This window comes from Canis lupus, chromosome X (assembly GCF_003254725.2).
Source record: "Canis lupus dingo isolate Sandy chromosome X, ASM325472v2, whole genome shotgun sequence".
NCBI lineage: Eukaryota > Metazoa > Chordata > Mammalia > Carnivora > Canidae > Canis > Canis lupus.
Genome location: NC_064281.1, coordinates 58976158 through 59003263, shown reverse-complemented (window position 1 = coordinate 59003263; position 27106 = coordinate 58976158).

Here is a 27106-nt window from a genome sequence, read left to right as displayed (position 1 = left end):
AATATAACAGAAATCTCCCTGAAGAATGGCAGAACAAAATCCACAACTAAAAGTAGTGAAGAGTCCAAGCTGAAGAAGGTATGAAGCACAGAGGCAGAGTTTGTTGGGGAGAAGTGGGTCATGGCTGCTGTAGTTGGGAGGGGATCTGCAGTCATGGAAAGGGCAAGAGACAAACCAGAACACAGGGGTGAACACAGGGAAAATAAATCCCCATAGGAATTGGCTTGGAAAAGTTAGAGACCCCAAATTTCATGAATTCTTTTGACCAGGAGGTTTAAAGCCAAGAGATTTGAAGGTAGGCAGCTTGGCTCAGAGACAGCCTGGATACATTTCGGCTGCTCTTAGAGAGAAGGCTGGCAAACAGCCCATAAACATACAACATAGAAACAGCATTCTGAAGAGCGTCTGGGGCACACAGTGGGGATGTCAGTTTCTCATCTTGGAATATGTCCCAGGGAGACACATTCACAGAGAGACCCCTCTAGGAATAAAGGAATTGGCATGTGCCATTTCCTTCAATGGCCCCTCAACAAAAGCACAGAGCCACCTGTAGTAACCAGCACAGCACTGACACTCACTACCTATATTTCTTTTGTTGTTGTTTTCATTATTTATTAAATTTCAATTTAATTAACATATGCTGTATTATTAGCTTCGGAGGTACAACTTGGTGATTCATCATTGTATACAAGTGCCCATCCCCCTACCCACATCCCTTCCAGCAACACTAGGGTGTTTCCTACAGTTAAGAGTCTCTTATGGTTTACCCCCCTCTCAGTTTTCATTTTATTTTATTTTTCCTTCTCTTCCCCTATGTTCATCTGTTCTGGTTCTTAAATTCCACATATGAATGAAATCATATGGTATTTGTCTTTCTCTGACTGACTTATTTTACTTAGCATAATGCCCTTTAGTTCCATCCATGTCATTTCATTGCAAATGGCAAAATTTCATTCCTTTCAATGGCTGAGTAATATTCCAATATATATATATATGTATATATACCACAACTTTTTAATCTATTCATCTGTTGAAGGATATCTGGGTTCTTTCCATATTTGGGCTATTATGAACATTGCTGCTATAAACATTGGGGTGCATGTGCCCCTTTGAATCACTATGTGTATATTCTTTCAATAAATACTGAGTAGTGCAATTGTTGGGTCTCAAGGGAGCTCTATTTTGAACTTTTTGAGGAACCTCCATAATGTTTTTGAGTGGCTGCACCTGTTTGCATTTACATCAACAGTGTAAGAGGGTTCCCCTTTCCCAAAATCTCACCAACATCTCTCATTTCCTGAGTTGTTCATTTTAGTCATTCTGACCAGTGTGAGGTGATATCTTATGTGGTTTTAATTTGTACTTCCCTGATGCCAAGTGATGTTGAGCATTTTTTTCATATGCCTGCTGGTCATTTGTATGTCTTCCTGAAAAATGTCTGTTCATGTCTTCTGCCCATTATTTGGCTGGATTTTTGGGGGTTTTGGGCAGTGAGTATGATAAATTTTTATAATTTTGGTACCAGTACTTAATCTTTTAAGACATTTGCAAATATCTTCTATTCTATAGGTTGCCTTCACATTTTTTGACAGTTTCTTTGCTGTGAAAAAGCTTTTAATGTTACTGGAGTTCAATAGTTTGTTTTTGCTTTTGTTTCTCTTGCTTTAGGAGATGTGTCTAGCAAGAAGTTGCAGTGGCCTAGGTCAAAGAGGTTGGTGCCTGTGTTCTTCTCTAGGATTTTGATGGATTCCTGTCTCACATTTAGGTATTTCTTCTATTTTGAGTTTATTTTTGCATATGGTGTAAGAAAAATGGTGCAGTTTCATTCTTCACGTGGCTGTCCAATTTTCCCGACACTATTTGTTGAAGAGACTGTCTTTTTTCCATTGAATATTCTTTCCTGCTTTGTTGAAGATTAGTTGAGCATATAGTTGAGGGTTCATTTCTGGGTTCTCTTTACTGTTCCATTAATCTATGTGTCTCTTTTTGTGCAGTAACATGTCTTAATGATTAGAGCTTTGCGATACAATTTGAAATCTGAAATTGTGATGATTCCAGTTTTGGTTTTCTTTTTCAACATTCCTTTGGTTATTTGGGGACTTTTCTGCCTCCGTACAAAGTCTTGGATTGTTTGTTTTAGCTCTGTGAAAAATGTTCATGATATTTTGATAGAGATTGCATTGAATGTGTAGATTTCCTTGGGTAGCATTGACATTAAAAAAATTGTTCTTCCAATCATGAGCATGGAATGCTTTCGATTTCCTTGTGTAATCCTCAGTTTCTTTCATAAATGTTCTAAAGTTTTCAAAGTACAGATATTTATGTCTTTGGTTAGATTACTATCTAAGGATGTAATGATTTTTTATGCAATTGTAATGGGATTGATTCCTTGATTACTCATTCTTCTGCCTCATTGTTACTGTATAGAAATGACTGACTTCTGTACATTGATTTTATATTCTGTGTTTTTGCTGAATTCCTGTATCATTTCTAGAATTTTTTTGGTTACGTTTTTTGGGTTTTCTACATAGATTATCATGTCATCTGTGAAGAGTGAAACCTTGACTTTACTGATTTGGATGCCTTTTATTTCTCTTTGTTGTCTGATTGCTGAGGCTAGGACTTCTAGTACTATGTTGAATAACAGTGGTGAGAATGGACATACCTGTCTTGTTCCTGACCTTAAGGGAAAAGCTCAGTTTTTCCCAATTGAAGATGATATTACTTGTGCTACTTTCTTATATGGCTTTTATTATATTCAGGTACGTTCCCTCAATCCCTACACGGTGGAGAGTTTTAATTAAGAAAGAATGCTGTATTTTGCCAAATGCTGTTTCTACATCTATTGAGAGGATCATATGGTTCTTATAGTTTCTTTTATTAATGTGGTATATCATGTTGATTGATTTGCAGACGCTGACAGTCCCCCCAGCCCCGCCAAGCCCAGGGATAAATCCCACTTGGTGGTGGTAAATAAGTCTTTTAATATACTGTTGGATCTTATTGGCTAGTATCTTGTTGAGAATTTTTGCATCCATGTTTATCAGGGATTTTGGTCCGTAATTCTTTTGAGGGAGTTCTTTGTCTGGTTTGGTGAACAAGGTAATGCTTGCCTCATAGAATGAGTTTGGAAGTTTTACTTCCATTTCCAGTTTTTGAAACAGCTTCAGAAAAAGAGTTAAAAATAGACCTGCCCTACGACCCAGCAATTGCACTGCTGGGGATTTACCCCAAAGATACAGATGCAGTGAAACGCCGGGACACCTGCACCCCGATGTTTCTAGCAGCAATGGCCACGATAGCCAAACTGTGGAAGGAGCCTCGGTGTCCAACGAAAGATGAATGGATAAAGAAGATGTGGTTTATGTATACAATGGAATATTACTCAGCTATTAGAAATGACAAATACCCACCATTTGCTTCAACGTGGATGGAACTGGAGGGTATCATGCTGAGTGAAGTAAGCCAGTCGGAGAAGGACAAACATTATATGTTCTCATTCATTTGGGGAATATAAATAATAGTGAAAGGGAATATAAGGGAAGGGGGAAGAAATGTGTGGGAAATATCAGAAAGGGAGACAGAACGTAAAGACTGCTAACTCTGGGAAACGAACTAGGGGTGTTGGAAGGGGAGGAGGGCGGGGGGTGGGAGTGAATGGGTGACAGGCACTGGGGGTTATTCTGTATGTTAGTAAATTGAACACCAATAAAAAAAACACAAATTAAAATAAAAAGATAAATAGGTATTAATTCTTCCTTAAATGTTTGATAGAACTCTGCTGAGAAGCCATTCAACCCTGGACTCCTGTTTGTCGGAAGATTTTTTTTTAAAGAAATCATCTTTGTTTTTTTATTTTTTGTTTTTAATTTAAATTCAATTTGCCAACATATAGTACATCCTTAGTTTCAGATGCAGCGTTAAATAATTGCTGGGAGACTTTTGATTACTGATTCATTTTCTTTGCTGGTTTGTTCAGGTTTTCTATTTCTCCCTGTTTCAGTTTTTGTAGTTTATATTTTTCTAGGAATTTAACCATTTCTTCCATATTGCCTAATTTGTTGGCATACAATTACTCATAATTTTCTCATAATTATCTGTGTTTCTTCAGTATTGGTTGTGATCTCTCTCTTTCATTCATGATTTCATTCATTTGGGTCTTTTCTCTTTTCCTTTTGATAAGTCTGGCTAGGGGTTTAGCAAGTTTATTAATTCATTCAAAGAACCAGCTCTAGTTATTTTGATCTGTAATACAATTTTAAAATTTCTCTATCATTGATTTCTGATCTAATCTTTTTTTATTATTTAAAAAATAGTTTTCTCCTTCTGCTAGTTTTAGGCTGTATTTGCTATTCTTTTTCCAGCTCCTTTATGTGAAATGTTAGATTGTGTAATTGAGACTTTTTTTATTTCCTGAAAAGGGCCATATTTCTATATACTTCCCTCTTAGGACAACCTTTGCTGATCCCAAAGGTTCTGAACTGTCGTGTTTTCACTTTCATTTCTTCCATGCATTTTTAAATTATTCTTTATTTCCTGGTTGACCTATTTATTCTCTAGTAGGATGCTACTTAACCTCCAGGTATTTGTGGACCTTCCAAATTTTTTCTTGTAGTGACCTCAAGTTTTAAAGCACAGTGGGCTGAAATATGCATGGTATGATCTCAATCTTCTTCTACCAGTTGAGACCTGATTTGTGACCCAGTAGGTGATCCATTCTGGAGAATGCTCCATGTGCATTTGAGAAGAAAGTGAGTTTTGTTGCTTTAGGATGAAATGTTCTGGATATATCTGTTTAGCAATTTGATCCAATTTGTCATTCAAAGCCCTTGTTTCCTTGTTGATCTTCTGCTTAGATTATCTGTACATTGTTCTGAGTGTGGTATAAAAGTCCTTTACTATTACTGTATTATTACCAATGAGTTTCTTTAAATTTTTATTATATATCTGGCTATTTATATTTATATTTATATTTATATCTGGTTTATATATCTGGCTATTTCCATGTTAGGGGAATATTTACAATTGTTGGATTTTCTTTGGATAGATCCTTTTAATTATGATATAATTTCCTTCATTTCTTCTTTTTTTAAATTTAAATTCGATTTTCCAACATATAGTACATCATTAGTTTCAGATGTAGTTTTCAACAATTCATCATATGTGTATAACAACTGGTGCTCATCACATCACATGCCCTCCTTAATGCCCATCATCCAGTTAACCCATCCCTCCATCCACTTCCCTTTCAGCAATGCTCAGTTTGTTTCCCAGAGTTAAGAGTCTCTCATGCTTTGTCTTCCTCTCTGATTTTTTTCCCATTCAGTTTCCCCTCCTTCCTTTATGGTCCCTTGCACTATTTCTTATATTCCACATATGAGTGAAACCATATGATAATTGTCTTCTCCAATTGACTTATTTCATTCAGCATAATACCCCCCAGTTCCATCCACATTAATGTAAATTGTAGGCATTCATCCTTTCTGATGGCTGAGGAATATTCCATTGAGTGTATATATCATATCTTCTTTATCCATTCATTTGCTCCTTCCGTAGTTTGTCTATTGTGTACATTGCTGCTATGAACAGCAGAGTGCAGGTGTCCCTTTGACTACATTTGTATCTTTGGGGTAAATACCCAATAGTGCAATTGCTGCATCATAGGGTGACTGTATTTTTAGCTTCTTGAGGAAACTATATACTGTTTTCCAGAGTGGTTGTACCAGCTTACATTCCCACCAACAGTGGAAGTGGGTTTCCCTTTCTCCACATCCTCACCAACATTTGTTGTTTCCTGTCTTGTTAATTTTAGCCATTCTAACTGCTGTAAAGTGGTATCTCACTGTTTTGATTTGTGTTTCCCTGACAGTAAGTGATGTGGAGCATTTTTTTCTTGTGTCCCTTGGTCATTTGTATGTCTTCTTTGGAGAAGTGTCTGTTCATGTCTCCTACCACTTTCTTGACTGGATTATTTGTTTCTTGGGTGTAGATCCTTTACCTCATAACTACACTTAAAGATACAAGAAACAGTAAAACAAGTGGAGTTCAAATTTAATATAAAGAAGGAAATAATAAATATCAGAGAGGAAAAAAGAGACTGAAAAGATCGATGAAACTAACGCATAGTTTTCTGAATAAACAAAATTGAACAATATTTAGCTGGCCTAAGAAAAAAGAGAGAAGGCTTAAATAAAATCAGAAGTAAAAGAGAAGTTATGAGGAGGAAGCAAGATTGCGAAGAGTGGGGGTCCTCATTTCATCTGGTGTCTTAAATTTAGCTAGATAACTATCAAACAATGCTATGAATTCATCGCCTAAGAATTCAGCCTGAGATGTAAAGAAAGAATGGCGGGGGGCGGGGGGCGGTGCAGGGAGCCTGCTTTTCCCTCTGCCTATGTCTCTGCCTCTCTCTATGTGTCTCTTGTGGATAAATTAATTAAATCTTTAAAAAAAAGAATGAATGGCTAGAACTATATGAATAGAAAAGTGACCACTTTTTGCAAGGTAGGAGTGCAGAGAAGAAAAATGGAGGGGATATATTGGTAGATAAACAGAGGGCGGGATGGAGCCCTTGTAAGCTTGCTCCCAGAAAGTGATGGAGCTCAAAATCAGGACCTTTAGAAATTCAATCCTCTAAGAGATTTCCCTGCCTGAAAGCTGCTCAGGTTTTAAGCAGGGCAGAATCACAGGTGGGACAGTAGAGTCTCAATATTCCCAGACGCACAGAAAGAACAGGGGTGCCTGAGTCAGCAGAGTTCCCAAGCAATGGAGTGGGAAAACAGGTTTAGGTCAGTGGACCTAGGAAGGGGCTCTCAGCTTGTTCTGCTATAAACTGCAAACCATGGCTGGATCGGGTGACTGCTTTCCATGTTGGGCCCCTGCAAAAGACTGGAACACAGCAACCCTCCACCTTCCTCCGGGAGGGGTGGAGCAAGTAAGTACTCAACCTGGGAAACACTCTCTGTCAACAGATAGAAATGGGGCGACCCTCTGCTTCCTCATAGAGTGGTGGAGCGGGTGCCCCCGCAAGCAGGCAAAAGCTCTCCTGGCTGGAGCCTTGCAAATTGCACAAATCAGTATCCTTCTGGCTTTGCTCAGGAAGGATCTGAGTGGGCAGGCACCATAGGAATCTACAGAGTTTGGCGCACATCGAGGTCTCTCAGCTCTGGGGCTAGAGATCAAGCTCGAACATTTTTATTGTTGCCCTCTAAAAGGGTGTAGAAAGCCTTCATGGAAAAAAAGCTTCACGCAGCAGTTTATCCTAAGCCCAGCCCCTTGGCAAAGGGTGGTACAACTCCATCCAGGCACAGACACCTGAGAATCAGTGCAGCAGGTCCCTCCCCCAGAGACCAACTAGAAGATCAGGCAAACAGCAAGTTTACTGACCAAGCAGAACTAGAAAACTTCACTGCTAGAGGAAAATAGTATATAGAACATGAGGGGTTTTTCTTATAATTCATTTACCTTTCAGTTTAAAATTTTCCAATTTTTTCTTTCTTCCTGTTTCAGCTAATTCTTTATTTTATCAACTCTTTGTCTTTAAGTGATTTTTTAAAAAAAATCATATTTCATAATTACATGCTATAGATCTTCATTTTTGGCTTCCTTCCACTGTATTCAATTTTATTTTTGTATACATTTAAGTTTTTCTGTCTTTATAGTTTTTTAATTTAGTAACTTCTAACACAGACCAAAATGCATTCAGGACCAAGAAGATCACTCCGTTCTGTCCAATCTGTGAGATTGTATTTTCTTTCCCCTCCTTCTCCCTCCTTTTTTTGTTTTGTTTTGTTTTTCTTTTTCTTTTATTTACTAGTTCCTGACTTCTTTTGATTTGTCTACATTGTATTTCACTTGGGTCATGGTTGATATATATTTTTAAGATTTTTTATTTATTTATTCATGAGAGACACAGAGAGAGGCAGAGACACAGGCAGAGGGAGAAGCAGGCTCCTTGCAGGGAGCCCAATGTGGGACTCGATCCTGGGACTCCTGGACCACATCCTGGGCTGAAGGTGGTACTAAACCACTGAGCCACCTGGGCTGCCCTGTGGTTGATATTTTTGATTCTGTTCACTCATACAGCCATTCTTCACTGGACAAAATGACTAGATGGAGGAATTCACAACTAAAGAAAGAACCAAAGGAAATACTCTGTCACAGATCTAATAGATATGGATATAAATAAAATGTCAGAGCTGGAAGCCAAGATAACAATTATAAAGTTACTAGCTGGTCTTGAAAAAAAGCATAAAAGATGCTAGAAAATCTCTTAGTGCGGAAATGACATCTAATCAGGCCGAAATAAAAAATGCTCCAACTCACTGGGTGTTATACTCTATTTTGGCAAATCGAATTTCAGTAAAAACAAATATTTTTTAAAAATTAAGAAATAAGGGATCCCTGGGTGGCGCAGCAGTTTGGCTCCTACCTTTGGCTCAGGGCGTGATCCTGGAGACCCGGGATCGAGTCCCACGTCGGGCTCCTGGTGCATGGAGCCTGCTTCTCCCTCTGCCTGTGTCTCTGCTTCTCTCTGTGTGTGACTATCATAAATAAATAAAAATTTTTTAAAAAAATTAAGAAATAAAAATGCTCCAACTGACATGCAGTATAAAGTGGATGCTCTAACAGCTAGGGTAAATGAGGCAGAAGAGAGAGAAAGTGGCATAGAAGACAAGTTGATGGAAAGGAAGAATGCTAAGGAAAACAGAGAAAAATAACTAATAGAGAGGCTGTGAGAGATAAGTGATAGTATGAAAAAAATCCAAATTATTGGAAATCCTGAGAGTGCAGAGAGAGAGAGAGATAAAAGGCCAGAAGGTGTATTTGAGCAAGTCATAGCTGAGAACTTCCCTAATCTGGGGAAGAAAACAGGCATTCATACCCAAAGGGTAGAGAGGTAATCCAAAATCAATAAAAATAGATCAATAACCCAACATATAATAGTGAAGATTGGAAATTTCAGGGTAAAGAGAAAATACTAAAAGCAGCTTGAGACAAGAGATTCCTAACATACAGAAGGAGAAATGTTAGAATGACTGCAGACCTATCCATAGAGACCTGGCAGGCCAGAAAGGGCTGGCATGATATATTCAGCACACTAAATGAAAAAAAAAAAACATGCAGCCAAGAATACATTATCCAGCATAGTTGTCATTCAGAATGGAAGGAGAGATAAAGAGCTTCCAGGACAGACAGAAACTGAAAGAATTTGTGGCCAAAAAAACCAGCTTTACAAATGATATTAAGGGAGATCCAGTAAGCAAAGAGGGAGCCTAACAATAACATAGATCTGAAAGAAAGAGAGACAATCTGCATAAAATGGACTGGGCAATAATACGATAACATGAAATACACAAAATACATATGTTTCAATAGTTACTCTGTATGTAAATGGGCAAAATGCTCCAATCAAAAGACACAAAAGAGGGAGGGGCAAGATGGCAGAAGAGTAGGGGTCCTCAACTCATCTGGTCCACAAACTTATCTAGATAACTTTCAAAACATCCTGAATTTGACCTGAGATTTAAAGAGAGAATAGCTGGAATGCAACAGAGAAACGGTTTTGCTTCTAACAAGGTAGAAAGGCGAAAAATATAAAAAAGAATAAAGTGGGGGAGGGGAACTGCAACTAGCTGGGCTAAAGGGAACGGAAAAAGCCTCCAGGGCATGAAAGCCCAGCCCTGGAGAAGCAGGAACTTTAAAAATCTGCACTGGAGTTTTCTGTGTCAGAAAAGTGCTTAGCAGGGAAATCAGGCAGAATTGCAGAAGGGGCAGCCTCAAGATTCCTGGAGTCACTAGAAGAGGAGGAGCACCCAGCGGAAAGCTCACCACAAACCGTGGTCTGATATCAGTAAAGGGCTGGAGAGCCACAGCCCATTGGGACATTTGGGAGAAGCCAATTGGTTAGGTGGGCCAGCTTTGGAGCTGCCTTTGCCCTAGAGTCTGGCAATGGACTAAAGTGGCTGTATTCTGTTCCCTTCAGGAGAGGTGGTCCCTGGGAGCATGGGTGCAATGGCACAGGGCCCTGGATCCCAGGACACCCAAGTGGACAAAGCTGGCAATCCTCCATTCCCCCCTGGACAGGTGGAAGCAGGGAGGAGAGCTAGAACTCTCCTGTCACTGGGTGCCCTGCAAGCTATGTGGATCAGTACACCTGAGCCTGCCTCCAGGAACATCTAGGCAAGTGTGGACTATGAAACTGCAGTTAGTTACTCGAAGGGAGCTCAACTCCAGAGCTGGAAATTTGGCCGCCACCATTTTTTGTTTTTCCTTTTTCTTTCACCTTATGCCTAGGAAAAGGCAGGGTCTCTAGGGTATAAAGGTCTCAAAGGATAAATAGCTTATACTGAGCTCAGTACCTGGCAAGGGGCAGGGCATCTCCACCCAGGCACAGACACCTGAGCATCAGCACAGCAGACATCTCTCCCAGAAAAACTGCTGGAAGTACAAGGGAAAAGCAAGTTTATTGAACAAGCAGCCCTGGAAAGCTCAAGGACGGAGTGAAAATAGTATATAGAACTAAAGGGTCTTTTTCTTTTCTATTAAGACTCATTTTTATATCACACTAAAAATTACCAATATTTTTCTTTTTTCCCATCTTAACTATGATATTTTACCAACTCTTCATTTTTAAGTTTTTTTCCATTTTGACTTTCATATTATTACAATTACAAATCCTAGATATATTTTTCACTCCTGGATTCCTGTCAATATACTCAATTTAATTTTGGTAGATAGAGGAGCAAGATGGCGGAAGAGTAGGGTCTCCAAATCACCTGTCTCCACCAAACTACCTAGAAAACCTTCAAATTATCCTGAAAATCTATGAATTCGGCCTGAGATTTAAAGAGAGACCAGCTGGAATGCTACAGTGAGAAGAGTTCGCGCATCTATCAAGGTAGGAAGACGGGGAAAAAGAAATAAAGGAACAAAGGCCTCCAAGGGGGAGGGGCCCCGCGAGAAGCCGGGCTGGGGCCGGGGCGAGTGTCCCCAGGACAGGAGAGCCCCGTCCCGGAGGAGCAGGAGCTGCACCGACCTTCCCGGGCGGAAAGGGGCTCGCAGGGAGGTGGAGCAGGACCCAGGAGGGCGGGGATGCCCTCGGGCTCCCGGGGACAGTAACAGCAACTGCGCACCCAGGAGAGTCCGCCGATCTCCCTAAGGGCTGCAGCGCGCACGGCGGGACCCGGCGGGACCCGGAGCCGCTGAAGGGGCTCGGGCGGCGGCTCCGCGGAGGGGGCTGCGCGGCCCCGGGAGCAGCTCGGAGGGGCTCGGGCAGAGGAAGAGGCTCCGTGCAGAGGGGGCTGCGCGGTTCCAGGAGCAGCTCGGAGGGGATTGGGCGGCAGCTCCGCGGAGGGGGCTGCGCGGCCCGGGAGCGCGAATCCAACAGCGCAGGCTCCGGAGCACAGGGCGCCGGGACACAGCCCAGGATCCGGCCTCCCCCGGGACAGGCAGAGGCCGGGAGGGCCCAGGACACCAAGGACGCTCCTGCCCCAGCTGAGCAGATCAGCGGCCCCGCCCCGGAGCCTCCAGGCCCTGCAGACGGAGTTCCTGCCGGAGCTGAATCCAGGTTTCCAGAGCTGCCCGGCCACTGGGGCTGTTCCTCCTGCGGCCTCACGGGGTAAACAACCCCCACCGAGCCCTGCACCAGGCAGGGGCACAGCAGCTCCCCCAACTGCTAACACCTGAAAATCAGCACACAGGCCCCTCCCCCAGAACACCAGCTAGACGGACAACTTCCAGGAGAAGCCAAGGGACTTAAAGTACACAGAATCAGAAGATACTCCCCGGTGGTTCTTTTTTTGTTTGTTTGTTTTTGTTTTTGTTTTTGTTTTTGTTTTGTTATGCTTTTTGATTTGTTTCCTTCCCCCACCCCCTTTTTTTCTCCTTTCTTTTTCTTTCTCTTTTTCTTCTTCTTTTTTTTTCTTTTTTTTTTCGTTTTTTTTCTTTTTCTTCCCTTTTTTTTCTCTTTCTCTTTTCTTTCCTTCTTTCTCTCCTCTCTTTTTCTCTTTTTCCCAATACAACTTGCTTTTGGCCACTCTGCACTGAGCAAAATGACTAGAAGGAAAACCTCACCTCAAAAGAAAGAATCAGAAACAGTCCTCTCTCCCACAGAGTTACAAAATCTGGATTACAATTCAATGTCAGAAAGCCAATTCAGAAGCACTATTATACAGCTACTGGTGGCTCTAGAAAAAAGTATAAAGGACTCAAGAGACTTCATGACTGCAGAATTTAGAGCTAATCAGGCAGAAATTAAAAATCAATTGAATGAGATGCAATCCAAACTAGAAGTCCTAACGACGAGGGTTAACGAGGTGGAAGAACGAGTGAGTGACATAGAAGACAAGTTGATAGCAAAGAGGGAAACTGAGGAAAAAAGAGACAAACAAAAGACCATGAAGATAGATAAGGGAAATAAACGACAGCCTGAGAAAGAAAAACCTACGTTTAATTGGGGTTCCCGAGGGCGCCGAAAGGGACAGAGGGCCAGAATATGTATTTGAACAAATTCTAGCTGAAAACTTTCCTAATCTGGGAAGGGAAACAGGCATTCAGATCCAGGAAATAGAGAGATTCCCCCCCTAAAATCAATAAAAACCGTTCAACACCTCGACATTTAATAGTGAAGCTTGCAAATGCCAAAGATAAAGAGAAGATCCTAAAAGCAGCAAGAGACAAGAAATCCCTGACTTTTATGGGGAGGAGTATTAGGGTCACAGCAGACCTCTCCACAGAGACCTGGCAGGCCATAAAGGGCTGGCAGGATATATTCAGGGTCCTAAATGAGAAGAACATGCAACCAAGAATACTTTATCCAGCAAGGCTCTCATTCAAAAAGGAAGGAGAGATAAAGAGCTTCCAAGACAGGCAGCAACTAAAAGAATATGTGACCTCCAAACCAGCTCTGCAAGAAATTTTAAGGGGGACTCTTAAAATTCCCCTTTAAGAAGAAATTCAGTGGAACAGTCCACAAAAACAAAGACTGAATAGATATCATGATGACACTAAACTCATATCTCTCAATAGTAACTCTGAATGTGAACGGGCTTAATGACCCCATCAAAAGGCGCAGGGTTTCAGACTGGATAAAAAAGCAGGACCCATCTATTTGCTGTCTACAAGAGACTCATTTTAGACAGAAGGACACCTACAGCCTGAAAATAAAAGGTTGGAGAACCATTTACCATTCGAATGGTCCTCAAAAGAAAGCAGGGGTAGCCATCCTTATATCAGATAAACTAAAATTTACCCCAAAGACTGTAGTGAGAGATGAAGAGGGACACTATATCATACTTAAAGGATCTATTCAACAAGAGAACTTAACAATCCTCAATATATATGCTCCGAATGTGGGAGCTGCCAAATATATAAATCAATTATTAACCAAAGTGAAGAAATACTTAGATAATAATACACTTATACTTGGTGACTTCAATCTAGCTCTTTCTATACTCGATAGGTCTTCTAAGCACAACATCTCCAAAGAAACGAGAGCTTTAAATGATACACTGGACCAGATGGATTTAACAGATATCTACAGAACTTTACATCCAAACTCAACTGAATACACATTCTTCTCAAGCGCACATGGAACTTTCTCCAGAATAGACCACATATTGGGTCACAAATCGGGTCTGAACCGATACCAAAAGATTGGGATTGTCCCCTGCATATTCTCGGACCATAATGCCTTGAAATTAGAACTAAATCACAACAAGAAGTTTGGAAGGACCTCAAACACGTGGAGGTTAAGGACCATCCTGCTAAAAGATGAAAGGGTCAACCAGGAAATTAAGGAAGAATTAAAAAGATTCATGGAAACTAATGAGAATGAAGATACAACCGTTCAAAATCTTTGGGATGCAGCAAAAGCAGTCCTAAGGGGGAAATACATCGCAATACAAGCATCCATTCAAAAACTGGAAAGAACTCAAATACAAAAGCTAACCTTACACATAAAGGAGCTAGAGAAAAAACAGCAAATAGATCCTACACCCAAGAGAAGAAGGGAGTTAATAAAGATTCGAGCAGAACTCAACGAAATCGAGACCAGAAGAACTGTGGAACAGATCAACAGAACCAGGAGTTGGTTCTTTGAAAGAATTAATAAGATAGATAAACCATTAGCCAGCCTTATTAAAAAGAAGAGAGAGAAGACTCAAATTAATAAAATCATGAATGAGAAAGGAGAGATCACTACAACACCAAGGAAATACAAACGATTTTAAAAACATTATGAACAGCTATACGCCAACAAATTAGGCAATCTAGAAGAAATGGACGCATTCCTGGAAAGCCACAAACTACCAAAACGGGAACAGGAAGAAATAGAAAACCTGAACAGGCCAATAACCAGGGAGGAAATTGAAGCAGTCATCAAAAACCTCCCAAGACACAAGAGTCCAGGGCCAGATGGCTTCCCAGGAGAATTTTATCAAACGTTTAAAGAAGAAATCATACCTATTCTCCTAAAGCTGTTTGGAAAGATAGAAAGAGATGGAGTACTTCCAAATTCATTCTATGAAGCCAGCATCACCTTAATTCCAAAGCCAGACAAAGACCCCGCCAAAAAGGAGAATTACAGACCAATATCCCTGATGAACATGGATGCAAAAATTCTCAACAAGATACTGGCCAATAGGATCCAACAGTACATTAAGAAAATTATTCACCATGACCAAGTAGGATTTATCCCTGGGACACAAGGCTGGTTCAACACCCATAAAACAATCAATGTGATTCATCATATCAGCAAGAGAAAAACCAAGAACCATATGATCCTCTCATTGGATGCAGAGAAAGCATTTGACAAAATACAGCATCCATTCCTGATCAAAACTCTTCAGAGTGTAGGGATAGAGGGAACATTCCTCGACATCTTAAAAGCCATCTATGAAAAGCCCACAGCAAATATCATTCTCAATGGGGAAGCACTGGGAGCCTTTCCCCTAAGATCAGGAACAAGACAGGGATGTCCACTCTCACCACTGCTATTCAACATAGTACTGGAAGTCCTAGCCTCAGCAATCAGACAACAAAAAGACATTAAAGGCATTCAAATTGGCAAAGAAGAAGTCAAACTCTCCCTCTTCGCCGATGACATGATACTCTACATAGAAAACCCAAAAGTCTCCACCCCAAGATTGGTAGAACTCATACAGCAATTCGGTAGCGTGGCAGGATACAAAATCAATGCCCAGAAGTCAGTGGCATTTCTATACACTAACAATGAGACTGAAGAAAGAGAAATTAAGGAGTCAATCCCATTTACAATTGCACCCAAAAGCATAAGATACCTAGGAATAAACCTAACCAAAGATGTAAAGGATCTATACCCTCAAAACTATAGAACACTTCTGAAAGAAATTGAGGAAGACACAAAGAGATGGAAAAATATTCCATGCTCATGGATTGGCAGAATTAATATTGTGAAAATGTCAATGTTACCCAGGGCAATATACACGTTTAATGCAATCCCTATCAAAATACCATGGACTTTCTTCAGAGAGTTAGAACAAATTATTTTAAGATTTGTGTGGAATCAGAAAAGACCCCGAATAGCCAGGGGAATTTTAAAAAAGAAAACCATATCTGGGGGCATCACAATGCCAGATTTCAGGTTGTACTACAAAGCTGTGGTCATCAAGACAGTGTGGTACTGGCACAAAAACAGACACATAGATCAGTGGAACAGAATAGAGAATCCAGAAGTGGACCCTGAACTTTATGGGCAACTAATATTCGATAAAGGAGGAAAGACTATCCATTGGAAGAAAGACAGTCTCTTCAATAAATGGTGCTGGGAAAATTGGACATCCACATGCAGAAGAATGAAACTAGACCACTCTCTTTCACCATACACAAAGATAAACTCAAAATGGATGAAAGATCTAAATGTGAGACAAGATTCCATCAAAATCCTAGAGAAGAACACAGGCAACACCCTTTTTGAACTCGGCCATAGTAACTTCTTGCAAGATACATCCACGAAGGCAAAAGAAACAAAAGCAAAAATGGACTATTGGGACTTCATCAAGATAAGAAGCTTTTGCACAGCAAAGGACACAGACAACAAAACTCAAAGACAACCTACAGAATGGGAGAAGATATTTGCAAATGACATATCAGATAAAGGGCTAGTTTCCAAGATCTATAAAGAACTTATTAAACTCAACACCAAAGAAACAAACAATCCAATCATGAAATGGGCAAAAGACATGAACAGAAATCTCACAGAGGAAGACATAGACATGGCCAACATGCATATGAGAAAATGCTCTGCATCACTGGCCATCAGGGAAATACAAATCAAAACTACAATGAGATACCACCTCACACCAGTGAGAATGGGGAAAATTAACAAGGCAGGAAACAACAAATGTTGGAGAGGATGTGGAGAAAAGGGAACCCTCTTACACTGTTGGTGGGAATGTGAACTGGTGCAGCCACTCTGGAAAACTGTGTGGAGGTTCCTCAAACAGTTAAAAATATACCTGCCCTACGACCCAGCAATTGCACTGTTGGGGATTTACCCCAAAGATACAAATGCAATGAAATGCCGGGACACCTGCACCCCGATGTTTCTAGCAGCAATGGCCACGATAGCCAAACTGTGGAAGGAGCCTCGGTGTCCAACGAAAGATGAATGGATAAAGAAGATGTGGTTTATGTATACAATGGAATATTACTCAGCTATTAGAAATGACAAATACCCACCATTTGCTTCAACGTGGATGGAACTGGAGGGTATTATGCTGAGTGAAGTAAGTCAGTCGGAGAAGGACAAACATTATATGTTCTCATTCATTTGGGGAATATAAATAATAGTGAAAGGGAAAATAAGGGAAGGGAGAAGAAATGTGTGGGAAATATCAGAAAGGGAGACAGAACGTAAAGACTGCTAACTCTGGGAAACGAACTAGGGGTGGTAGAAGGGGAGGAGGGCGGGGGGTGGGAGTGAATGGGTGACGGGCACTGGGTGTTATTCTGTATGTTAGTAAATTGAACACCAATAAAAAAAATAAATAAAAAAATAATTTTGGTAGATATATGAGATATGGGTATGTATTTTTTGTTTTTTTCTGCCTCATTTTGTTTTACAATGGTGGAAGTTAGAGTCTTCTAACACAGGACAAATATACACCCAGAACCAAGTGGAACACCATGTTGATTCATTCTGTGAGATTATATTCTCTCTTCATTCCCATTTAGCCCCCCTCTCTTACCTTGTTTATGTTTCTGTGGTCAATGTTGGGGCTTTATAAATGTATTACTGGGTTATATATTTTGGGGATTGAGCATCTTCTAACATACAGAGAAAAATACTCTCAGAACCCAGAGGATCACCCTCTAGGACCTCTCAGGTAGACTCATTCTCTCACCACTACCACTTCCTCACCACCACCATCACCGCCCTTTTTTCTCTTTTCTTTACCTTTTTTTCTTTTTCTTTGTTTTTGTTTTTTGACTTCTTATTTTTGCTACCTTGTTTTAAAATTTGTTTTTCACTTTAGTGGTCCTTTTGTTGTATTTTGTTCTTTTTATTTTTTAATTATATTTTCTGGTCTCTGACCACTTTGGAATCATGTAGGGTGTATTTTACTTACATCGTGATTGATATTTTTTCTCAGACTACTCATACACTCACTCTGCACTGGACAAAATGACTAGAAGGAAGAATTCACCACAAAAGAAAGAACAGGAAACAGTACTACTGCCACAGAGTTACAGAATTTGGATTTCAATGCGAAGTCATAAATTCAGTTCAGAAGTACAATTATAAAGCTACTGGTGGCACTGGAAAAAAGTTTAAAAAATAAAGGACTCTAGAGACTTCATTAATGCAGAATTGAGATCCAACCAGGACAAAATAAAAAATATATTAAATGAGATGCAATCCAAACTGGATGCTCTAACTGCTAGGGTTAATGAGGTGGAAGAGAGAATGAGTGACATAGAAGACAAGTTGATGGTAAGGAAGGAAGCTGAGAAAAAAAAGAGAAAAACAATTAAGAGCCCATGATAAATGGTTTCGGGAAAGAAATGATAGCTTGAGAAGGAAGAATATACGTCTAATTGGGATTTTAAAAGAGGCTGAGAGAGAGGGAGAGAGGACCACAAAGTGTATTTGAACAAAACATACCTGATAACTTCCCATATCTGGGGAAGGAAACAAGCATTCACATCCAAGAGATAGAGGGCCCCCAAAATCAATAAAAACCATTCAACACCTCAAAATTGAATAGTGAAACTTGGAAATTTCAAAGATGAAGAGAAAATTCTTAAAGCAGCAAAATACAATAGATTCTTAATTTATATGGGGAGAGATATCAGATTAACAACAGACCTCTCCACAGAGATTTGGCAGGTCAGAAAGGGCTGGCATGATACAGAGAGAGTACTAAATGAGAAGAACATGGAGCCAATAATGCATTATCCATCAAGGCTTTCATACAGAATAGACCGAGAGATAAAGCGGCTTATACGATAAGCAGAAACGAAAAGAATATGTGACCACCAAACTGGCTCTGCAAGATATATAAGGAAGACCCTGTAAAAGGAAGTCAATGACCAAAGAAACAATCCACAAAAACAGAGAATCTAGGTCATATGATAATACTAAATTCATGTCTTTCAATAGTTACTCTGAATGTGAATGGGATAAATGAACCCACCGAAAGATGCAGCTTACTGGACTCTAAAAAAGCAAGACCCATCTATATGCTCTCTACAAGAGACTCGTTTATTTATTTATTTATTTTCACAATTTTATCTTTTTAAAAAAAAATTTTTATTGGAGTTCAATTTGCCAACATATAGCATAACACCCAGTGCTCATCTCGCCCAGTGCCCCCTTAGTGCCCATCACCCAGTCACCCCAACCCTCCGCCCACCTCCCTTTCCACTACCCCTTGATCATTTCCCAGAACTAGGTGTCTGTCATGTTTTGTCACCCTCATTGATAATTTCACTCATTTTCTCTCCTTTCCCTTTATTCCTTTTCACTAATTTTTATATTCCCCAAATGAATGAGACCATATAATATTTGTCCTTTTCCTACTGACTGATTTAACTCAGCATAATGCCCTCCAGGTCCATCCAGTTGAAGCAAATGGTGGGGATTTGTCATTTCTGATGCCTCAGTAATATTCCATTGTATACATATACCACATCTTCTTTATCCATTCATCTTTTGATGGACACTGAGGCTCTTTCCACAGTTTAGCTACTGTGGACATTGCTGCTATAAACATTGGGGTGCAGGCGTTCTGGCATTTCACTGCATCTGTATCTTTGGAGTAAATCCCCAGCAGTGCAATGGCTGGGTTGTAGGGCAGATCTATTATTAACTCTTTGAGGAACCTCCACACAGTTTTCCAGAGGGGCTGTACCAATTCACATTCCTACCAACAGTGCAAGAAGGTTCTCCTTTCTCCACATCCTCTCCAATATTTGTTGTTTCCTGCCTTGTTAATTTTCCCCATTCTCACTGGTGTGAGATGGTATCTCATTGTGGTTTTGATTTGTATTTCCCTGAAGGCCAGTGATACAGAGCATTTTCTCATGTGCTTTTTGGCCATGTCTCTGTCTTCTGTGAGGTTTCTGTTCATGTCTTTTGCCCCATTTCATGATTGGATTGTTTGTTTCTTTGCTGTTGAGTTTAATAAGTTCTTTATAGATCTTGGATATTAGCCCTTTATCTGATAGGTCTTTTGCAAATATCTTCTCCCATTCTGTAGATTGTCTTTAGTTTTGAGGACTGTTTCTTTTGCTGTGCAGAAGCTTTATCTCTTGATGAAGTCACAATAAATCATTTTTGCTTTTATTTCTCTTGCCTTCATGGATGTATCCTGTAAGAAGTTACTGTGGCCAAGTTCAAACAGGGTGTGGCCTGTGTTCTCCTCTAGGATTTTGATGGAATCTTGTCTCACATTTAGATCTTTCATCCATTTTGAGTTTATCTTTGTGTATGCTGTAAGAGAATGGTCTAGTTTCATTCTTATGCATGTGGATGTCCAATTTTCTCAGCACCATCTATTGAAGAGACTGTCTTTTTTCCAGTGGATAGTCTTTCCTCCTTTGTCAAATATTAGTTGACCATAAAGTAGAGGGTCTACTTCTGGATTCTCTATTCTGTTATATTGATCTATGTGTCTGTTTTTGTGCCAGTACGATACTGTCTTGATGACCACAGCTTTGTAGTACAAACTTGAATCTGGCATTGTGATGCCCCCAGCTATGGTTTTCTTTTTTAATATTCCCCTGGCTATTCGGGGTCTTTTCTGATTCCATACAATTCTTAAGATGATTTGTTCCAACTCTCTGAAGAAAGTCCATGGTATTTTGATAGGGATTGCATTAAATGTGTAAATTGCCCTGGGTAACATTGATATTTTCACAATATTAATTCTCCCAATCCATGAGCATGGAATATTTTTCCATCTCCTTGTGTCTTCCTCAATTTCTTTCAGAAGTGTTCTGTACTTCTTAGGGTATAGATTCCTTACCTCTTTGGTTAGGTTTATTCCTATGTATCTTATGCTTTTGGATGCAATTGTCAATGAGATTGACTTTTTATTTTCTCTTTCTTCAGTCTCATTGTTAGTGTATAGAAATGACACTGATTTCTGGGCATTGATTTTGTATCCTGCCACACTGCCAAATTGCTGTATGAGTTCGAGCAATCTTAGGGTGGAGTCCTTTGGGTTTTCTATGTACAGTATCATGTCACCTGTGAATAGGGAGAGATGACTTCTTTGCCAAACTGAATGCCTTTAATGTCTTTTTGTTGCCTGATTGCTGAGGCTAGGACTTCTAATACTATGTTGAATAGCAGTGGTGAGAGTGGACATCCCTGTCTTGTTCCTGATCTTAGGGGAAATGCTCCCAGTGTTTCCCCACTGAGAATGATATTTGCTGTGGGCTTTTCATAGATGGCTTTTAAGATGCTGAGGAATGTTCCCTCTATCCCTCCACTCTGAAGAGTTTTGATCAGGAATGGATGCTGTTTTTTGTCAAATGCTTTCTCTGCATCTATTGAGAGGATCATATGGTTCTTGTTTTTTCTCTTGCTGATATGATCAATCACATTGATTGCTTTATGAGTGCTGAACTTGGCTTGCATCCCGAGGATAAATCCCACTTGGACATGGTGAATAATCTTCTTAATGTATTGTTATATCCTATTGGCTAGTATCTTGTTGAGAATTTTTGCATCTTTGTTCATCAGGCATATTGGCAAGAGACTCATTTTAGACCTAAGGACACCTACAGCCTGAAAAAGAAGGGATGGAGAACCACTTACCATTCAAATGGTCCTCAAAATAAAAGCTTGGGTAGCAATCCTCATATCAGTTAAATTAGAGTTTATACCAAGGACTGTAGTAAGAGATTAAGATGGACACTAAATCATACTTAAAGCATATATCCAACAAGAAGACCAAACAATTAAGAATATTTATGCCCTTAACATGGGAGCCACCAATATATCAATCAATTAATAACCAAGGTAAAGAGATACTTAGATGATAATACACTAATTGTAGGGGATTTCAACACGGCACTTTCAGCAAATAATAAATCTTCTAAGCAGAACATTAACAAAGAAAGAATGGCCTTGAATGATACACTGAACCAAATATTTCACAGATATATACAGAACATTCCATCTGAATGCAACTGAACACAAATTCTTCTCAAATGCACATGGAACTCTCTCCAGAATAGACCACATGCTGGGTCACAAATCAGGTCTCAACCAATAGTAAAAGATTGAGATTGTCCCCTGCATATTTTCAGACCACAATGCTTTGAAACTAGAACTCAATCACAAGAGGAAATTTTGAATAAACTCAAACATGTGGAGGTCCAAGAGCAATCTACTGAAAGAGGAATGGGTCAAACAAGGAAATTAGAGAAGAATTAAAAGGATTCAAGGAAACTCATGAAAATGAAGATACAATCACTCAAAATCTTTGGGATACAGCAAAACAGACCTAAGAGGGAAATACATCACAATACATGCCTCCCTCAAAAAGTTGGAAAAAACTCAGCTACACAAGCTAACTTTCTACCTAAAGGAATTGGGGGAAAAAAACAGCAAATAAAGCCAAAACTAAGCATAAGGAGAGAGATAATAAAGATTCAAGCAGACTCAATGAAATAGAGACCAGAGAACTGTAGAACAGATCAGCAAAACCAGGAGTTGGTTCTTTGAAGGAATTAATAAGATAGATAAACCCGTGCCATTCTTATTAAAAAGAAAAAAGACTCAAATTAATAAAGTCACGAGTGAAAGAGGAAAGATCACAACTAATACCAAGGAAATACAAACGATTCTAAAAACAGATTTTGTGCAACTATATGCCAACAAATTAGGCAATCTGGAAGAAATGGATGCATTTCTGGATACCCGTAAATTACCCAAACTGGAAAAGGATGAAACAGAAAACCTAAAAAGCCCAATAACTAGCAAGGAAATTGAAGCAGTTATGGAAAACCCCCAAGACATAGAAGTCCAGGGCCAGATGGCTTCCCAGGGGAATTCTATCAAACATATAAAGAAGAAATAATACATATTCTACTAAAACTGTTTCAAAAGATAGAAAGAGAGGAAAGAGTTCCAAACTCGTTTAATAAGGCCAGCATTACCTTGATTCCAAAAGCAATGACCTCACCAAAAAGAATTATAGACCAATATCTCTGATGAACATGAATGCAAAAATTCTCACCAAGATACTAGCCAATAGGATCCAACCGTACATTAAGTGATAAATGTAAATCCAAGTGGGATTTATCCCTGGGATGCAAGGATGGTTCAACACTCATAAAGCAATCAACGTGATAGATCACATCAACAAGAGATAAAACGGGAACCGTATGATCCCCTCAATAGATACAGAGAAAGCATTTGACAAAATACAGCACCCATTCCTGATCAAAATTCTTCAGTGTGTAGGGATAGAGAGAACAATCCTCAGCATCTTAAAAGCCATCTACTAAAAGCCCACAGCAAATATTTTCAATGGGGAAACATTGGGGCCTTTTCCCTAAGATTAGAAACATGACAGGGATGTCCACTCTCACCACTGTTATTCAACATAGTACTAGAAGCCCTAGCCTCAGCAATCAGGCAACAAAATGAAATAAAAGGCATTCAAATTGGCAAGGAAGAAGTCAAACTCTCCCTCTTCACAGATGACATAAGAATTTATATAGAAAACCCAAAAGACTCCACCCCAAGATTGCTAGAACTCATACAGCAATTCGACAGTGTGGCAGGATACAAAATCAATGCCCAGAAATCAGTGGCCTTGCTATACACTAACAATGAATCTGAAGAAAGGGCAATTAAGGTATCAGTCTCATTTATAGTTGCACTCAAAAGCCTATGATACCTAGGAATAAACCAAACCAGAGAGATAAAGGATCTATATCCTAAGAACTACAGAACACTTTTGAAAGAATTTGAGGAAGACATGAACAGATGGAAAAACATTCCATGGTCATGAATTGGAAGAATAAATATCATGAAAATGTCAATGCTACCCAGGGCAATGTACATGTTCAGTGCAATCTCTGTCAATATACCATGGACTTTCCTCACATAATTGGAATGTATAATCTTAAGATTTTTGTGGAATTAGAAAAGATCCTGCATATCCAGAGGAATATTGAAAAAGAAAACCAATGCTGGGTGCATCACAATGACAGATTTCAAACTATATTACAAAGCTGTGACCATCAAGACCGTATGGTACTGGCACAAAAAAAGACATATGAATCAGTGGAATAGAATAGAGAACCAGGAAATGGGCACTCAACTCTATGGTCAACTAATATTCAATAAAGCAGGATAGACTATCCACTGGAAAAAGGACAGTCTCTTCAATAAATTGTGTTGGATAAATTGGACAGCCATGTGCAGAAGAATGAAACCAGGCCATTCTCTTACACTATACACAAATATAAACTCAAAATGGATGAAAGATATAAATGTGAGGCAAGAATCCATTGAAATCCTAGAGGAGAACACAAGCAACAGTCTTTTTGAACTTGGCCATAGTAACTTCTTGCAAGATACATCTGTGAAGGCAAGGGAAACAAAAGCAAAAGTGAACTATTAGGACTGAGTCAACATAAAAAGCTTCTATTTTTAAGATTTTATTTATTTATTTATTAGAGATACACACAGACAGAGGCAGAGACATAGGCAGAGGGTGAAGCAGGCTTCCTGCAGGGAGCCTGACACGGGACTGGATCCAGGGTCTCGAGGATCAGGCCCTGGGCTGAAGACAGCGCTAAACCACTGAGTCACCTTGACTGCCCAGACAAAATGCTTCTACAAAGCAAAAGGAACAGTCAACAAAACTAAAAGACAGCCTACGGAATGGGAGAAGATATTTGCAAATGAAATATCAGATAAAGGGCTAGTGTCCATGATCTATATAGAATTTATTAAATTCAATACCCAAGAATCAAACAATCCAATCATTAAATGGGCAAAAGACATGAACAGAAATTTCACCAAAGAAGGCATACATATGGTCCACAAGCACATAAGAAAATGCTCTGCCTTACTTGCCATCAGGGAAATACAAATCAAAACCACAATGAGATAGATATGGCCTTACACCAGTGAGGATGGTGAAAATTTACAAGGTAGGAAACAACAAATTTTGGTGAAGTTGCTTTGTTGGTGGGAATGCAAGCCACTGCAGCCACTCTGGAAATCAATGTGGACTTTCCACAATAACCTAAAAATATAGTTACCCTATGACCTAGCAATTGCACTACTGGATATTTACCCCCAAAATACCGATGCAGTGAAGCATCAGGACACCTACACTACAATGTTCATAGCAGTAATGTCCGCAGTAGACAACCTATGGAAGGAGCCATAATGTCATTCAACTGATGAATGGATAAAGATGATGTGATACGTATGTATTCCACACAGTGGAATATTACACAGCCATCAGAAAGGACATATACCAATGCAATATTACCCAGCCATTAGAAACGACAAATACCCACCATTTGCTTCGACGTGAATGGAACTGGAGGGTATTATGATGAGTGAAATAAGTCAATCAGAGAAGGACAAACATTATATGGTCTCATTCATTTGGGGAATATAAAAAATAGTGAAAGGGAATAAAGGGGAAAGGAGAAAAAATGAGTGGGAAATATCAGAAAGGGCGACAGAATATGAGAGACTCCTAACTCTGGGAAAGGAACTAGGGGTGGTGGAAGGGGAGGTGGGCGGGGGTGGGGGTGGCTGGGTGACGGGCACTGAGGTGAGCACTTGACGGGATGAGCACTGGGTGTTATTCCATATGATGGCAAATTGAACACCAATAAAAAATAAATTTTAAAAAAATAAACGACATATACCCACCATTTGCTTCGATATCGATGGAACTGCAAGGTATTATGCTGAGTGATATAAGTCAATCAGAGGAGGACAACCATCATATAGTTTCACTCATATGTGGATTATGAGCAATAGTGAAAATTATTTTAAGAGAAAGGAGGGGAACTGAGTGGGAAAAAGTGGAGAGGGAGATAAGCCATGAAAAAATCCTAACTCTGGGAAATAAACAGAAATAAACAAAGACTTGTGGAAGGGGAGGTGGGTGGGGTGATGGGGTAACTGGCTGATGGATACTGAGGAGGGTGAGCACTGGGTGTTATACTATATGTTGGCAAGTCGAACTTAAAAACTAATGTAAAAAATTCAAAAATAAATATAAAAATAATTTTAGATTTTTATGCAAATGACCAAATAGGAACATGATTAAAATTTTAAATAAAAAAAAAAGACACAAGGTGTCAGATTGGATAAAAAAGCATGACTTGGGGTAGCCCAGGTGGTTCAGTGGTTTAGCACCGTCTTCAGCCCAGGGCCTGATTCTGGAGACCTGGGATCGAGTCCCATGTCCGGCTCCCTGCATGGAGTCTGCTTCTTCCTCTGCCTGTGGCTCTGCCTCTCTCTCTCTCTCTCTCTCTCTCTCTCTCTGTGTCTCATGAATAAATAAAATCTTTAAAAGCATGACTTGACCATATATGCTTTCTATAAGAGACTCATTTTAGACCTAAGGACATCTTTGGACTACAAATTAGGGGGTGGAGGACAATTTACCATGCAAATTGACCTCAAAAGGAAGCTCTCTTGGCCATCTTCATATTAGATAAATTAGATTTTACATCACAGACTGTAGTAAAAGTTGAAGAGGGACACTATATCATAGTTAAAAGGTCTATCCAACAAGAATATCTAACAATTATAAATATTTATGTTCCCAATTTGAGAGCATCTAATTTTATCAAAAATTAATAACCATATTAAAAATATACATATTGATACATTAATAGTAGGGGACTTCAATACTCCACTCACAGCAATGAACAGATCATGTAACTAGAAGATCAACAAAGAAAGAAGGACTTTGAATGTTACACTGGACCATATGGACTTCACAGATATATAGAGTATTCCATCCTAATGCACCAGAATACACATTCTTCTCTAGTGCACATGTAACTTTTTCCAAAATAGATCATATACTGGGTCACAAATCAAGTATTAACCAATATCAAAAGTTGGAGTTTATTCCCTGAATATTTTCAAAGCACAATGCTTTGAAGTTTGAATTCAATCACAAGAGGAAATGTGGAAATATCTCAAACATTTGGAGATTAATGATTATCCTACTAAAGGATTCATGGGTCAACCAAGAAATTAGAGAAGAATTAAAAAGAATCATGGAAACTAATGAAAATGAAAGCAGAATTGCTCAAATTCTTTGGGATATGGCAAAGGTGGTCCTAAGAGGGAAATATATTTCAATAGAACCCTCTCAAAAAATTAGAAAAATTTCAAATATAGAAGCCAACCTTACACCTGCTGGACCTGGAAAACAAACAGCAAATAAAGCCTAAACCAAGCAGGAGAAAAGAAATAATAAAAATTATAGTAGAACTCAATGAAATAGAAACCAGATCAGTAGAACAGATAAATGAAACTAGAAGTTGGTTCTTTGAAAGAATTAATAAGTTAGATAAATCCCTAGCCAGCCTTATTGAAAAGAAACAAGACAGG